The sequence below is a fragment of the Procambarus clarkii genome, chromosome 69 (genome assembly GCF_040958095.1).
Source record: "Procambarus clarkii isolate CNS0578487 chromosome 69, FALCON_Pclarkii_2.0, whole genome shotgun sequence".
NCBI lineage: Eukaryota > Metazoa > Arthropoda > Malacostraca > Decapoda > Cambaridae > Procambarus > Procambarus clarkii.
In genome coordinates this window covers 15,876,550-15,894,049 of record NC_091218.1, presented here as the reverse complement: position 1 = coordinate 15,894,049, position 17,500 = coordinate 15,876,550, and the positions used below count along the sequence as shown (strand labels likewise).

At 48.2% G+C, this 17,500-nt stretch overlaps 1 protein-coding gene across 1 annotated transcript in view; it reads right to left on the bottom strand.

The window, feature by feature from the left end:
* The window catches only part of LOC123772307 (uncharacterized), a 200,397-nt gene that overhangs the window by 67,229 nt on the left and 115,668 nt on the right, over positions 1–17,500 (bottom strand). The window lies entirely within an intron of this gene.

Genomic DNA, 17,500 nt, shown 5'->3' with positions numbered 1-17,500 from the left:
TGAATACTTCTATTATTATTAATAATCTTTTCTCCCAATAGCAACAATAAGAAAAAAAATTAACAACAAATTAAAAATAAATAACAAGTTGTGCATGGCGACATGTGTCAACGAGCGACGACAGTTGCCAATCGTCACATTTTGCTGTATAATAACGTAGCGTGTTGCCATAATCCGATTAGCGTGTAAGGCACCAGAATTAATTAATTGGATATTGATGAGGGTTTATAACCGAGCACCGGAACCACCAAAAGGCCGACTTGGTACCTCCAATTTACCCCTAACTTGCACCGTTCAAATTGGGAGATAATTGGGTAAGAAGACTGCCATAATTGTTGCCAGATTCTCCTTATTTAATATTATTTCATTATTTTTAATACACAAATATCACATTTTTGGTCATAAAAACTGATTTTAATTTCCTTCGTTTCGTGCCACGATGCCAATTTTCTCATGAAGATTTAGTTATGACATTTATTTGGGATTTCGATCAATTATTGTTTGAAAATTTAAACAGCTGAACGACCAGTAGAAAATGCCTGTATGAGAATTATCATGAGTTAATCAACATCACAACGATGTTATGGTGTATTAATTCGTGCATTTTGGACATGCTTTTCGTCTAAAATCACATATACGAAATGGATTACTTATTTTAATGATGAAATTAACTTTTAATTTTCAACAAATCTTACGAAATTTTCAAATTTCAAAATGTAACGGCTTTGTTGGTATTCCAGATGCACGATGATCGTCTTCAATAACTTGCTTTCATTCGGTTGACAAAATTGTTCAATTGATAGACATTTTTTTATGTGCTTCACAGATTAAATTAATCGGGGGATATAGATATATACCCGATTGGTCAACAGATAAAGGTAATTGGGGGATATAGATATATATCCGATTGGTCAACAGATAAAGGCGATTGGTTGACTTAATACTGTTTGGATGACAGATCAAACTGTTGATTTGAGAGAGAAAATAATTTGGTTGACATAATATTGATGAGCCACAATAACGTGGCTGAAGATATGATGACCAAACTATACATCAGAAGATGAGGAGACGACGTCGACGTTTCGGTCCGTCCTCGACCATTGTCAAGTGAAACGTCGACATCGTTTCTTCCACTTTCTGATGTGAGGTTTGGGTCATGACATCTTCAGCTACGCTATGGTCCGCCCTGGACCATTACGTGACTAATATCGACCACTAACGGGATCAATCATTAATAATATATATTTATTTATCATGTCGTGTGATGATGATGTCACTCAATGACATCACCACTGCGAGGCTCTCTCTCTGCTGGACAATGAGCCATTATTATATATATATATATATATATATATATATATATATATATATATATATATATATATATATATATATATATATATATATAATTCATATGATTACTTTTATCCACAAATCAACAAAAAAATGTTACAAATCAGGTTTTGAAATATCTAATGCATAATAATTACGCATGTAATATTAACATATAATTTATAATTGTTCCAAATATTTTTTTTTAGTAATTTACCCTGATAGGTTCTAATAGCTTTTCTTAACTTCTCAAGGATCTAGTAATTCCTAGTATATATGTACCATTCGACATGGGCTTCCTCCTCCCCCCCCCCCCACTCTACTGCTCCTTAAAAGACTTAACCATTTCTTTAGGACCTTCCACTTCTCTCTCTTTTTCCTGCCCCTTTCTCCTCTCTTTCTCTCCCTCTCTCATTCCTTTGCTATCCCACTCTCCATCACTCATCAGCTTTCCCAAGGATCTTATTCTATCGTTCCCCCCCCCCACTCACTCCTACCTTGCTCTATTTTATTCTGTGGGGTTCCTTGGTCTATTCTGTGAGGTTCCTTGGTCTATTCTGTGGGGTTCCTTGGTCTATTTTATTTTGTGGGGTTCCTTGGTCTATTCTGTGGGGTCCCTTGGTCTATTTTATTCTGTGGGGTTCCTTGGTCTATTCTATTCTGTGGGGTTCCTTGCTCTATTTTATTCTGTGGGGTTCCTTGCTCTATTCTGTGGGGTTCCTTGCTCTATTCTGTGGGGTTCCTTGCTCTATTCTGTGGGGTTCCTTGCTCTATTCTGTGGGGGTTCCTTGGTCTATTTTATTCTGTGGGGTTCCTTGGTCTATTCTATTCTGTGGGGTTCCTTGCTCTATTCTGTGGGGTTCCTTGCTCTATTCTGTGCGGTTCCTTGCTCTATTTTATTCTGTGGGGTTCCTTGCTCTATTCTGTGGGGTTCCTTGCTCTATTCTGTGGGGGTTCCTTGCTCTATTCTGTGGGGTTCCTTGCTCTATTCTGTGGGGTTCCTTGCTCTATTCTGTGGGGTTCCTTGCTCTATTCTGTGGGGTTCCTTGCTCTCACTCCTTCTCTCTCCGTCTCCCCAATCCCTCCCCTTAAAGATTTTCTGTCTACCCTCATTCCTACCTTTCCTACATCTTCCCTCCCTCTCCTCCTTCCATTCCCCCCCCCTCTCACCCCATTCCCTCCCTCCCCCCCCCTCCTCTCATCTCTCGCGGTCAATTGATCATCCTTTCTGACCAGCGATTAATATTGACGATTAAAAGGTAATTGATCTTGATTGCCTGGTCCGATGAGAAGCCGTATCAATCAGGGGGGAGGAAAAGATATCGTAAGTCTTCGTTGGCTACCCACTCTCGTTAGTACGATAAGTCAAGGGGGAACACGTACGATAATAAAAAAGAAAGGTTCGATACGCACTGGCTGACTTTAGCTATCGATAGTGCGATAATTTACAAGATAGCACACGCCTATGCTGATTTACGTTATCTTAAGAACGTTATCCCCCCCTTCGGGGTGATTAGGTATCGCAGGTCTAAGTATTGGCTTCTACTATCGTAGGTACGATATCTTGTCTGCAGCGAGGAAGTGTATCAGAGCTTCTGGATTTTAGGTATTGTAAATGACAGGTGTGTGTGTCCACGTGGTATTGTAAATGACAGGTGTGTGTCCACGTGGTATTGTAAATGACAGGTGTGTGTCCACGTGGTATTGTAAATGACAGGTGTGTGTCCTCGTGGTATTGTAAATGACAGGTGTGTGTGTCCACGTGGTATTGTAAATGACAGGTGTGTGTGTGTCCACGTGGTATTGTAAATTACAGGTGTGTGTGTCCACTTGGTATTGTAAATGACAGGTGTGTGTCCACGTGGTATTGTAAATGACAGGTGTGTGTCCACGTGGTATTGTAAATGACAGGTGTGTGTGTCCACTTGGTATTGTAAATGACAGGTGTGTGTGTCCACTTGGTATTGTAAATGACAGGTGTGTGTCCTCGTGGTATTGTATATGACAGGTGTGTCCACGTGGTATTGTAAATGACAGGTGTATGTCCACGTGGTATTGTAAATGACAGGTGTGTCCAGGTGGTATTGTAAATGACAGGTGTGTGTCCTCGTGGTATTGTAAATGGCAGGTGTGTGTGTCCTCGTGGTATTGTAAATGACAGGTGTGTCCAGGTGGTATTGTAAATGACAGGCGTGTGTCTCCACGTGACCCTTGTTAGTGTACCTACTACCATGCTAAACAGCCTGCCTTGTCTATTGAGTATTTTGAATGTGGTGCTCATGTCTCCCTCTTTCTCTACCAATGGCGTGTGGTTTAATTATTTTTAGCCTTTCCTCATAACTTAATCCAGTTTTCTTGAAATACACATGAACCAAAAGCTCAAAATTTCAAGAATATTACAAAAAATATATCCATATAAAAAATTAGTTAACTGTTTCAATATTTTCACTTCGCTGTAAGAAAAAAATTATGAAGGAAATTCTCGAAATCTTTGTGTATGTGAAGACATTTTAATTCCTTCTCTAACACCCTTCTTCTTGAGGTTATCTTGAGATGATTTCGGGGCTTTAGTGTCCCCGCGGCCCGGTCCTCGACCAGGCCTTCACCCCCAGGAAGCAGCCCGTGACAGCTGACTAACACCCAGGTACCTAATTTACTGCTAGGTAACAGGGGCATAGGGTGAAAGAAACTCTGCCCATTGTTTCTCGCCGGCGCCTGGGATCGAACCCAGGACCACAGGATCATAAGTCCCGCGTGCTGTCCGCTCGGCCGACCGGCTCCCTTCCGTCTTGATCTTCCTATTCCATTTCTTCCTCTTCTGTCTATTCTTCGTCTTGCCGTTTCTTCAATTGTTCCTTATCTCCTCTTTATTTTGCCCCGCCGCTATTTCCCGTCTTCTCATCTACTTTCTCCCTTATTCATCTATTTACTTGTCTTTAATGCCTATATCCTCCTTTCCCTTCCCATTTACCCTATTCTCTTCCACCCTTCAAAATCTCCCCCCCCCCTCTGACACAAGCTCGCCCTTCCCTACCATGAGGTAAGGGAGGGCTACCTACCCGCCCTCCCCTACCTTGGGGGGTGAGGGAGGGTTACCTACCCTCCCTCACCGTAAACTCTACACACCACCCCCAAAATCCACCTTACCTCAAACCCACTTCCCCTCAAACTCTCCCTTACCCCAAACTCACCTTTTTCAAGGACCCCTTAATCAACCCAAGCCTTCCCCCTCACCCCCCAAACCTTCCCCCTCACCCCTCAAACCTTCCCCCTCACCCCCAAACCTTCCCCTCACCCCCCAAACCTTCCCCCTCACCCCCAAACCTTCCCCCTCACCCCCAAACCTTCTCCCTCACCCCCAAACCTTCCCCCTCACCCCCCAAACCTTCCCCTCACCCCCAAACTTCCCCCTTACCCCCCAAACCTCCCCCTCGCCCCCCTAACCTCCCCCCTCACCCCCCAAACCTTCCCCCTCACCCACCAAACCTTCTCCCTCACCCCCCAAACCTTCCCCCTCACCCCCCAAACCTTCCCCCTCACCCCCCAAACCTTCCCCCTCACCCCCCAAACCTTCCCCTCACCTCCAAACCTTCCCCTCACCTCCAAACCTTCCCCCTCACCCCCCAAACCTTACCCCTCACCCCCCAAACCTTCCCCCTCACCCCCCCAACCTTCCCCCTCACCCCCAAACCTTCCCCCTCACCCCCCCAAACCTTCCCCTCACCTCCCAAACCTTCCCCCTCACCCCCCAAACCTTCCCCCTCACCCCCCAAACCTTCCCCCTCACCCCCCAAACCTTCCCCCTCACCCCCCAAACCTTCCCCCTCACCCCCCCCAACCTTCCCCCTCACCCCCCAAACCTTCCCCCTCACCCCCAAACCTTCCCCCTCACCCCCCCAAACCTTCCCCTCACCCCCCAAACCTTCCCCCTCACCCCCCAAACCTTCCCCCTCACCCCCCAAACCTTCCCCCTCACCCCCCAAACCTTCCCCCTCACCCACCAAACCTTCCCCCCCCCTCACCCCCCAAACCTTCACGTCTGCGGCGTCTCTCAGCCCAAAGAGAAAGATACGCCATAAATAAAGAAGAAATGTTGTGTATGATGTAATTGGGTCCTCATTATAGGATAATGATGCCGACCGCTCTAGCTCACACGCTAATTTGCCTGGTCATTAAGTCCTGATTACCCGCCAGTTCTGCCCCCCCTCCCCCCCTCCCCTCCGCCCCCCTTCGAAAAATGACAAGATGAAAATAATTCTGTGGATGCTCCGGGCTGTTTGTGTGTGTGTGTGTGTGTGTGTGTGTGTGTGTGTGTGTGTGTGTGTGTGTGTGTGTGTGTGTGTGTGTGTGTGTGTGTTCTCCCCTAGTTGTATTCAGCTAGTTGAACTTCGGTGCTTTAGTACCGCGTCTCATCTGTCAATCAACTGGTGTATACAGATTCCTGAGCCTATTGGGCTCTATTATATCTATATTTCAAGTGCGTGAGAGTGTGTACTCATCTAGTTGTACTAGACTAGTGGTGCTTGCGGGGAGGGGGGTTGAGCTTCGACTCTTTCGTCCCGCCTCACAACTGTTAAACTTCTTGTGCACAGGTTTCTGAGTTTATTGAGCTCTGCAAAGTGTGTGTGTGTGTGTGTGTGTGTGTGTGTGTGTGTGTGTGTGTGTGTGTGTGTGTGTGTGTGTGTGTGTGTGTGTGTGTGTGTGTGTATTTACTATTTGTTTGCTATTTATGCGGAGATTGTACTCGGAGGTACGAGCTGCTATCTCTTGGACTCTGCTATCTACACTCTGCCCTCAGTGATGAATACGTCTATATATCTCTTGCTATAAGTCTATCCTTGACTCTTGCTCCAGTGGTAATCGCGTCATTCCCACGCGAGTCCACACTGGCTCTACCTCCGTCACCGACACCACTCTCTCCCTGTGGGGGGGCATCTCATTGCAATATACCCCCCCCCCACCTGATTTACATTCAACCCATCTATAGTTGTTGAGTAATCTCGCGCCCTGGGATCTCTTGTCCTGCTTGGCTCAATCACTTAACATTTCCTTCTCCTGCATTCGTCTTTCCGTTTGTCTGAGACTTTTGGGACGTCTTAACCGGTTCGGTATAACCGGGGGTTGTGTTATGTGTTTACTCCCAACCAGGGGCTAGGTTCACGAAACAGTTACGCAGGCATTTACGAACCTGTACATCTTTTCTCAATCTTTGGCGGCTTTGTTTACAAATATTAAACAGTTAATGAGCTCCGAAGCACCAGGAGGCTGTTTATAACAATAACAACAGTTGAATGGGAAGTTTTCATGCTTGTAAACTGTTTAATAAATGTAACCAAAGCCGTCAAAGATTGAGGAAAGATGTACACGTTCGTAATTACTTTGATGTTAACTAGACCACTCACTAGAAGGTGAAGGGACGACGACGTTTCGGTCCATCCTGGACCATTCACAATCGACTTGAGAATGATCCAGGACGGACCGAAACGTCGTTGTCCCTTCACCTTCTAGTGTGTGGTTTGGTCAACTTACTTTAGCCACGTTATTGTGACTCATCGCCTGAGTAAGTACTTGCGTAACACCTTCGTGAATGTGGCCCCAGGTTTTCTCTATCATATCTACTCCACCCGTTTCTCTCTAAAACACACACCCGTACATCCCCAGAATGCGGCCGTAGTAACTGGCTAACTCCCAAGTTCCTGTTTACTGCTAGGTGAACAGACACATCAGGTTTAAGAAAATGCTCATTCATATTTGCATCGGGAATCGAACCCGGGTCCTTAGCGCCACAACTCCCGAGGGTTGTCTGCTTAGCCGAAAGGCTCTATATGTATGTATGTATGTATGTATGTATGTATGTATGTATGTATGTACTTGTGTGTGTATGTATGAATGCGTTTGTGTACTCACATACTTATACTCACCTAGTTGTGCTTGGGGTCGAGCATATGCTCTTCAGCCCCGCCATTCGACGATCATTAGTTGCTCAGCAACGCACATGCGTTGCTGAGTGACACCAGCAGCAGCAGCAGCACCACCACCACCATCAGCAGCAGCAGCAACAGCAGCAGCAGCAGCAGCAGCAGCAGTAGCACCACCAGCAGCAGCAGCAGCAGCAGCACCAGCACCACCAGCAGCAGCAGCAGCAGCAGCAACAGCAGCACCAGCACCACCAGCAGCAGCAGCACCACATCCACTACCACCACCACCACCACCATCACCACCACCAGCAGCAGCAGCAGCAGCAGCAACAGCAGCACCAGCACCACCAGCAGCAGCAGCACCACATCCACTACCACCACCACCACCACCATCACCACCACCAGCACCAGCAGCAACAGCAGCAGCACCACCAGCAGCAACAGCAGCACCACCAGCAGCAACAGCAGTACCACCAGCAGCAACAGCAGCAACAGCAGTACCACCAGCAGCAACAGCAGCAACAGCAGCAACAGCAGCACCACCAGCAGCAACAGCAGCACCACCACCAGCAGCAGCAACAGCAGCACCACCAGCACCAGCAAGTACCTTCAGGACCTGGATGCGAGAGACGCTCCGACGAGAGCCAGACAAGACAATCACCAAGGATATGAAAGAGACAGCAGAAGAATTGTGTAGTTCCTCCCCTTGCTATAGTGTTTCACTCCTCTCTGGGAACAGGAGTGGGCAGCTGTGTGAGGCAGGACAGGCTGAAAAAGAGACGGAGTCTACCAAGTGTGTCTACCAAGAGAGACGGAGTCTACCAACAGAGACGGAGTCTACCAAGTGTGTCTACCAACAGAAGACACACTTGGGAGTGGAGATAACTCCAGCTCTGCTCGGCAACAGTTCAATGTACAAGGGCGTGAATAAGTGGAATAGTTTAGATGGTCTCAACTATAAGTTGTTGAAGCGAACTCCATACAAAACTGTAAATGTAAATTACAACGAATTCGATACAAAACTGTAAATGTAAATATGAGAGGAGCGAAGGAAATGAGTCATTGCATTTAAGAGCCTTTGGAGGACGGGGGCCAGGAGCCTAACTCGACCCAACAAGCGCGCACTAAGTGTCAACTTACACACACACACACACACACACACACACACACACACACAGTTGATGGTTGAGAGGCGGGACCAAAGAGCCAGAGCTCAACCCCCGCAAACACAACTAGGCGAGTACACACACACACACACACACACACACACACACACATTAGAGCAAGGAGAAGTTCCAGAGATAAGAGAGAGAATAGTTAACAAGAAACCATTAGAAGAGTTTGAGATTACCAGTAGGGATGTAAGGATGTAGATTCATTCAGTCTGTCTAGGTCATCTTGTAGCCTTATACTATCGTCCTCTGCCTTAATCCTCCTCAAATTTTGCATTATCAGCTAACAGTGAAAGAAACGAGTCTATACCCTCTGGGAGATCATTTACATATATCAGAGACAGTATAGGTCCAAGGACTGAACCCTGCGGGACTCCACTGGTGACGTCTCGCCAATCGGAGACCTCACCCCTCACAGTGACTCGCTGTCTTCTGTTGCTTAGGTACTCCCTTATCCAATGGAGTACCTTTCCTTTCACTCCTTCCTGCATCTCCAACTTTTGCATTAGCCTCTTGTGTGGTACTGTGTCAAAAGCTTTCTGGCAATCCAAAAATATGCAGTCTGTCCACCCTTCTCTTTCTTGGCTGATTTTTGTTGAGTGGTCGTAGAATTCATTTAAACCTGTGAGGCAGGACTTGCCTTTCCTGAGCCCATGTTGATGCTGTGTTACAAATTTCTTTCGCTCCAGATGTTCCACTAGCTTTTTTCGCACAATCTTCTCCATCAACTTGCATGGTATGCAGGTTAGGGACACTGGCCTGTAGTTTAGTGCCTCCTGTCTATCCTGTTCCTATCCTGTTATCCTATCCTATCCTCCTGTTTCTGTCCCCTTCTTGCATATCGGGACTACATTAGCCGTCTTCCAAATTTTTGGCAGTTCCCCTGTTGCCAGTGATTTGTCATACACTATGGAGAGTGGCAGGCACAGTGCTTCTGCTCCTTCCTTTAGCATCCAAGGAAAGATTCCATTTGGGCCTATAGCCTTTGTCACATCCCACTCTAGCAAAAGCTTTCTTACATCCCTACAGGTAATCTCAAACTCCTCTTGTGGGTCCTTGTTAACTATTCCCTCTCTTATCTCTGGAACTTCTCCTTGCTCTAATGTGAAGACCTCCTGGAATTTCTTATTCAGTTCCTCGCACACTTCCTTGTTGTTTGTAGTGAATCTGTCTGTCTCTATCCTCAATTTCTTTCTAACGTCTCTGTGGCTCATTTGGGTACTAAGTTTCCACCTGTGTCCCCATGTTCATGTCCCACCCGTACTAAAGAGTTTGTCTTTGTCCACCCTGTCAATTCCCCTGGGAATTTTGAAGGTGGTTATCATGTCTCCCCTTACTCTTCTGTTTTCCAGGGACGTGAGGGTCAGCTCCTTTAGCCTTTCTTCGTAGCACATGCCTCTCAATTCTGGGACCAGTTTGGTGGCATACCGCTGAATCTTCTCTAACTTTGTCTCGTGTTTAACCAGGTATGGACTCCAGGCTGGAGCTTCATACTCCAGTGGTCTGACATAAGTGGTATACAAGGTCCTGAACGATTCCTTACACAAGTTTCTAAAGGCAGTTCTTATGTTGGCCAACCTAGCATATGCCGCTGATGATATCCTTTTGATGTGGGCCTCTGGGGACAGGTTCGGTGTGATATCAACCCCCAGATCCTTCTCTCTATTTGACTCTTGCAGTATTTCACCTCCCAGATGGTACCTTGTGTTCAGCCTTCTGCTCCCTTCGCCTAATTTCATTACTTTACACTTTCCTGAGTTGAACTTCAGTAGCCATTTTCTAGACCATTCCTCCAATTTGTCCAGGTCGTCCTGTAGTCTCTATCTTCATCCGTCTTGATTCTTCTCATAATTTTTGCATCATCAGCAAACACTGAGAGGAATGAGTCTATACCCTCTGGAAGATCGTTCACATATATTAGAAACAGGATGGGTCCAAGTACTGAGCCCTGTGGGACTCCGCTGGTGACATCTCGCCACTCTGATGTCTCTCCCCTCACCGTTACTCGCTGTTTCCTGTTGCTTAGATACTCCCTTATCACTGGAGCACCTTACCTTTTACTCCTGCCTGTTGCTCCAACTTTTGTAACAGACTTTTATGAGGTACTGTGTCAAAGGCTTTCTGGCAGTCCAAGCAGTCTGCATTTAAACTGTGTGTGTGTGTGTGTGTGTGTGTGTGTGTGTGTGTGTGTGTGTGTGTGTGTGTGTGTGTGTGTGTGTGTGTGTGTGTGTGTGTGCGCGCGCGTGTGCGTGTGCACTCACCTATTTGTTGTGCTTGCGGGGGTTGAGCTCTGGCTCTTTGGTCCCGCCTCTCAACTGTCAATCAACTGGTGTACAGGTTCCTGAGCCTACTGGGCTCTATCATATCTACATTTGAAACTGTGTATGGAGTCAGCCTCCACCACATCACTTCCTAATACATTCCATTTGTCAACCACTCTGACACTAAAACAGTACTTTCTAATATCTCTGCGGCTCATTTGGGCACTCAATTTCCACCTGTGTCCCCTAGTGCGTGTGCCCCTTGTGTTAAATAGCCTGTCTTTATCTGCCCTATCAATTCCTCTGAGAATCTTGTACGTGGTGATCATTTCCCCCTAACTCTTCTGTCTTCCAGCGACGTGATATTTAATTCCCGTAGTCTCTCCTCGTAGCCCATACCTCTCAGTTCGGGTACTAGTCTGGTGGCAAACCTTGAAACCTTTTCCAGTTTAGTCTTATACTTGACTAGATATGGACTCCATGCTGGGGCTGCATACTCCAGGATTGGTGTGACATAGGTGGTATACAAAGTTCTGAATTATTCCTTACACAAGTTTTTAAATGCCGTTCTTATGTTAGCCAACCTGGCATATGCTGCTGATGTTATCCTCTTGATATGGACTTCATTGGACAGGTCTGGCGCGATATCAACCCCCAAGTCTCTCTCACCGATTCTTGAAGAATTTCATATCCCAAATGATGCGTGTGTGTGTTTGGGGGGGGGGGGGGAATAGAAAAATTTGTTGATTGACAGTTGAGAGGCGGGCCCAAAGAGCCAGAGCTGAACCCCCGCACGCACAACTAGGTGAGTGCGAGTGAGTGAGTACACCCACAGTACCAGCAGTCGAGGAACGATGAAACACAACACCTGCCCCACCTTTGATGGCTCTTGACAAAAACTGATATTGATGTGTTGGGAATAAGTGAAACTAATTGGTGTGTGTGTGTGAGAGAGAGAGAGAGAGAGAGAGAGAGAGAGAGAGAGAGAGAGAGAGAGAGAGAGAGAGAGAGAGAGAGAGAGAGAGAGAGAGAGAGAGAGACAGAGAGAGACAGAGAGAGACAGAGACAGAGAGAGACAGAGACAGAGACAGAGAGAGAGAGAGAGAGAGAGAGAGAGAGAGAGAGAGAGAGAGAGAGAGAGAGAGAGAGAGACAGAGAGAGAGAGAGAGAGACAGAGACAGAGACAGAGACAGAGAGAGAGACAGAGACAGAGACAGAGACAGAGATAGAGACAGAGACAGAGACAGAGAGAGAGAGAGAGAGAGAGAGAGAGAGAGAGAGAGAGACAGAGAGAGAGAGAGAGAGAGAGAGAGAGAGAGACAGAGACAGAGAGAGAGAGAGAGAGAGAGAGAGAGAGAGAGAGACAGAGACAGAGACAGAGAGAGAGAGAGAGAGAGAGAGAGAGAGAGAGAGAGAGAGAGAGAGAGAGAGAGAGAGAGAGAGAGACAGAGACAGAGACAGAGACAGAGAGAGAGAGAGAGAGAGAGAGAGAGAGAGAGAGAGAGAGAGAGAGATAAAGAGAGAGAGAGAGAGAGAGAGAGAGAGAGAGAGAGAGAGAGAGAGAGAGAGAGAGAGAGAGAGAGAGAGAGAGAGAGAGAGAGAGAGAGAGAGACAGAGACAGAGACAGAGAAACATGATATTGCAGCCTTCAATAAAGGAAGACAAGAGAAAAGACGGATAAAAAGACGTAACAGCATGTAGCTGAATGGGAGGAGAAGAGAAGAATGGGGAGGAGGAGGAGAAAGGAAGGGGAGTGAGGGGAAAGAAAGAGGGAGGGGGGGAGGGAGAGGGTCGAAGGGAATAGGGGGGAATAGAAGAGAAATTGTGAGTAATAAAAAAAGAGAAATACAGAAGGGAAGAAATAAAACGAGGGTGCCATGGTAGAGCTGGGAGGGTGCCATGGTAGAGCTGGGAGGGTGCCATGGTAGAGCTGGGAGGGTGCCATGGTAGTGCTGGGTGCCATGGTAGAGCTGGGAGGGTGCCATGGTAGAGCTGGGTGCCATGGTAGAGCTGGGAGGGTGCCATGGTAGTGCTGGGTGCCATGGTAGAGCTGGGAGGGTGCCACGGTAGAGCTGGGAGGGTGCCATGGTAGAGCTGGGTGCCATGGTAGAGCTGGGAGGGTGCCATGGTAGAGCTGGGTGCCATGGTACAGCTGGGAGGGTGCCATGGTAGAGCTGGGAGGGTGCCATGGTAGAGCTGGGAGGGTTCCATGGTACACCTGGGAGGGTGCCACGGTACACCTGGGAGGGTGCCACGGTAGAGCTGGGAGGGTGCCATGGTACAGCTGGGAGGGTGCCATAGGGTGACGGAGTATACACCGAAGGGGGGGGTGGTGTATTTCGGTGGATATCCACTATAATAGTTTACTTTAGGCTTCATCCATCCGCCCTCGTCCCTGTAGCGTCACATTCCTACCAAAATATACCAATCCGTTGAATATGCGACGTATTAGTACAAATTTAACGCACCATAATACTGACGTTTTCTAAACACGGGCTGATATCACTGTTGATATTATCTGGTTATCTAATGGACTCACGTAAGCACACTCTTTCCCCCAGACGCAAAAAATACAGCAAAACGTAGCCAAGCCAACGAAAAACTTTCGCCCACACATTCAGACACAGCCTGAACTCGCCTAACGTCCAGAAATCCAACCTTGAATTTCCTGAAAATACGAGGGGGGGGGGGCATTTCTAGGGGGGAAGGGGAGGGGGGCGGCAAGCCACCTTGTTCTCCTTACTACCACACTTCACCACCACCACCTCCCCCACCACAACCAGGACCGTACGTGCAAAACAATAATAATTCGGCTTTATTGCTCACTATGATTAAAAAAAACACCACCGGCGATTAAACGCGATAAAAGTGAGAGAGAAACGCGGGATTTGGATCCAGTTTTGAGAATATTATAGAGGTTGTGAAGGCGAGAGGGCGAGTGGTGGTGTGTGTGTGTGTGTTGGGAGGGCAGGCAAGAGCACATTACAGGGCCCCCGGCAGCTAGGCTATCTCCTCTCTCTCACGTTAATAAGGTTTAGTCATTCTTGTTCTACAGTTGGAAGACTCATCCCTCAGCGAATCTGCTTCCTAGCACTATCTTCCCCAAAGTCGCCTCCATTAATGGTTTGCTCAGGGAGTTAAAAGCCAAAATGCGTTGCCAAACAAATTCTTGCTACGCCCTCAGGGTTCCCGCGCGTTTCTTCCCGTCGGCAGAGGGCGCCCACCTTTTTTTTTATATATAAATTCCAGCAGTAGGGGGGAGGGGGGGGGGGAGGGCAGGAAAAGGGAGAGCTTTTAGAGCCTGATTGTCAAAGGAGAATAAGCTTGCTTTTGGAACGAGCGGGGAAATGGGGCGGGTGGGTGGAGAGACGGGCGGGTTCAACAGGCACCTCGTGGTTCACTCTCGACTTAATGGCAGTCTCAGCATCAGTTGACGCAATGTACATCCGCGAGGTTATGGAGTTTCCCTGTTAGATCTAAGAGTCAGCCATTTACCAGTTGTGTTGGGGCAGCTGGGGGAGAGGGGGCTGCTGGAGGGGAGGCCTGGAGGCCCTGGAGGGGAGGCCTGGAGGGGAGGCCTGGAGGCCCTGGAGGGGAGGCCTGGAGGCCCTGGAGGGGAGGCCTGGAGGCCCTGGAGGGGAGGCCTGGAGGCCCTGGAGGGGAGGCCTGGAGGCTCTGGAGGGGAGGCCTGGAGGCTCTGGAGGGGAGGCCTGGAGGCTCTTGAGGGGAGGCCTGGAGGCTCTGGAGGGGAGGCCTGGAGGGGAGGCCTGGAGGCCCTGGAGGGGAGGCCTGGAGGCTCTGGAGGGGAGGCCTGGCCCTGGAGGGGAGGAGAGAGGAGTTGATGGAGGTCCTGTAGGCCCTGACGGAGGCCCTGACGGAGGCACTGTAGTGCAGGTCACTGTACAGTTGTTCCAGAGACTCACCCCCTGCAAAGTTGGGCGAGTCCAGGCCTAAGCGTCCGTTCTCCAACCTCATAGATAAACATTTTCACATATATTGAAAGCTATATATGTAAGTATACTTACCTTGAGGTTACCTTGAGAAGATTTCGGGGCTCAGCGTCTCCGCGGCCCGGTCGTCGACCAGGCCTCCTCACTGTTAACATTTTAACCATTCTTCTCCCCCTTCGACTTACTAAAAGATCCGTAGTATGTAGAGGTGGGACTGTTTTCATAATGGCATTATTTTTTGTTTTTAATTCGTGTTGCTCTAGTTATGTGAGCAGCTGGGCAATCCCTGTTGAAGCATTCTCTCTTATCTAATGAGCTCTTACACCATAGGGCCTCGTAGCCTGGTGGATAGCGCGCAGGACTCGTAATTCTGTGGCGCGGGTTCGATTCCCGCACGAGGCAGAAACAAATGGGCAAAGTTTCTTTCACCCTGAATGCCCCTGTTACCTAGCAGTAAATAGGTACCTGGGAGTTAGTCAGCTGTCACGGGCTGCTTCCTGGGGGTGGAGGCCTGGTCGAGGACCGGGCCGCGGGGACACTAAAGCCCCGAAATCATCTCAAGATAACCTCAAGATAACCATTCTGGGTGCAACAGTTTTAAACTTTTGGAACGTTTACCTGAACTAAGAATATCTACACACTTTTTTGGGTGATTATATTTGCGTGTTCCATTTGTTCTTCCCAATTTCCCATATTTACATTTACCCCATTTATAATATTGACAGGATTTGGGTTCTTTTTTGATGACCAGACCACACACTAGAAGGTGAAGGGACGACGACGTTTCGGTCCGTCCTGGACCATTCTCAAGTCGATTGTGATCAATCTAGATCTAGAATTACCACAGTTATCCAAGTAAGTGGGTTTACAGATCCAATGAAACATAGCTGATTTAATGAGCCATTCGCGGTTTCGCCTTAACTCGGCTTGTACTTACTTGTACTTGGACCATTCTCAAGTCGATTGTGATCAATCGACTTGAGAATGGTCCAGGACGGACCGAAACGTCGTCGTCCCTTCATCTTCTAGTGTGTGGTCTGGTCAATATACTTCAGCCACGTTATTGTGACTCCTCGTCTGCATTTGGGTTCTTGTTTTGTTTGATCTCTCTCCAGGTAGAAATGGGCCCAACCTATTTGGGTGCCATGTCCAATTTGTTTGCAAACTTTTAAGGTTCCTAAGCAAGCATTTATGAAAGTTTGTTCATTGCAGTAGTTTTTTTCCATAATTGCAATCATCTTGAAGATGATATCCTTATCACAAAGCCAGTACACAGTAATTTCTCTATCCAATTTTTCTTCAAATTGTTATCATATTGACACATTTACTCTATGGCTGCCGAACAGAGTTGGCACCGAAAAATTGGTTTATATTCAACATTCTTGAGGCATTCTGTGCATATTGGTGCTGTACAGTCCGTCCTTCTAAGGTTTCCCAAAGTCAAGAAAACGGTCACTTTAAAGTGTCCTCTCTTAACCCTCCAGAGAACCCAAAACAGAAAACGGGACAGTACGTCACTTTCGCGATTCGCTTCCATTTTCTAGTATGACACTTTTAGGCCTTATGTAAGGCATACGAGTGAAAACCGACGTTCTTTGTAGGAGGAGAGGTTGTACTGTAGCCATGGACTGTAGCCGGAGTCGGTCGGCAGAGCGGACAGCACGCTGGGCTTGTGATCCTGTGGTCCCGGGTTCGATCCCGGGCGCCGGCGAGAAACAATGGGCAGAGTTTCTTTCACCCTATACCCCTGTTACCTAGCAGTAAAATAGGTACCTGGGTGTTAGTCAGCTGTCACGGGCTGCTTCCTGGGGGTGGAGGCCTGGTCGAGGACCGGGCCGCGGGGACACTAAAAAAAAAAAAAAAAGCCCCGAAATCATGTCAAGAACCTCTCTACCCTCCATCCCAATCCTACATCCCTCCCATCTCTCCATCCCTACCCCACCATCCACACTACATCCTACCATACATTACTTCACCTGCTCCAACTTAAACTCAAGTTACGAACGTTCGAATCTAAACACTCGACCTATTCAGACCGTGAAGCCTCTGCCTCTTTGTACCTTTTCTACCCCCTTCCACCTACCTCTTCTCTCACTCCCCCTCCTCTCTCACTTTCCACACCTTACGCACCCTTTTTCGCCAATCCCGTCCCCCTCCTATCCCCCCCTCCCCTCCTACCACAATACCCCCATAATCCCCCACACCACCAACACCCCTCACTACTCCCCCCCCCCTCACCAGCCGTGGCGTATTTAAAGGGCGTATGACAGCAGCGCCACACTCCAACTAACGCATTGTGGACGGGTCGTGGCAATTAGCAAATGACTTTTCCCCGTCAGTGAGAACAGATAAAAGGTCTCGAACAGCCTTAACTACCTCCCCCCCCTCCCCTCTGTTCTTCCGCCTCCCCTCTCTCCCTCCCTCACGCCCCCCCCCCCCTCTCTCCCTCCCTCACGCCCCCCCCCCTCTCTCCCTCCCTCACGCCCCCCCCCCCCTCTCCCCTAATCTTGCATCTCACACATCCCCCTCCTTGTACCTCATGTAACTCTCCTGTAACCTCATATCCACCTGTCTTGTATCCTCTTCTGTACCCTACACCCAACCTGCCTTCCTGTACCCCCCCCCTTCCCTTCTCTACCCCCACCCACCCCTAACTTGCCCTCCCCCCTTCCGACACCCCCCTCTTGGCCCCCCCCCCTACCCCACACTTCAACAACCAGGAGTGAACTGTTAGCCTAGCGACGCCAGCTTAACAATGGACCCGTCAACTCTCTCGTTCAACCTGTTCTTTAAGGTGATTCAAGGCGGTCGTTAAGTTAATCGCTCCAGCTGCTCACAAATGAAGTCAAGCTGATCGTTCTAGCTAC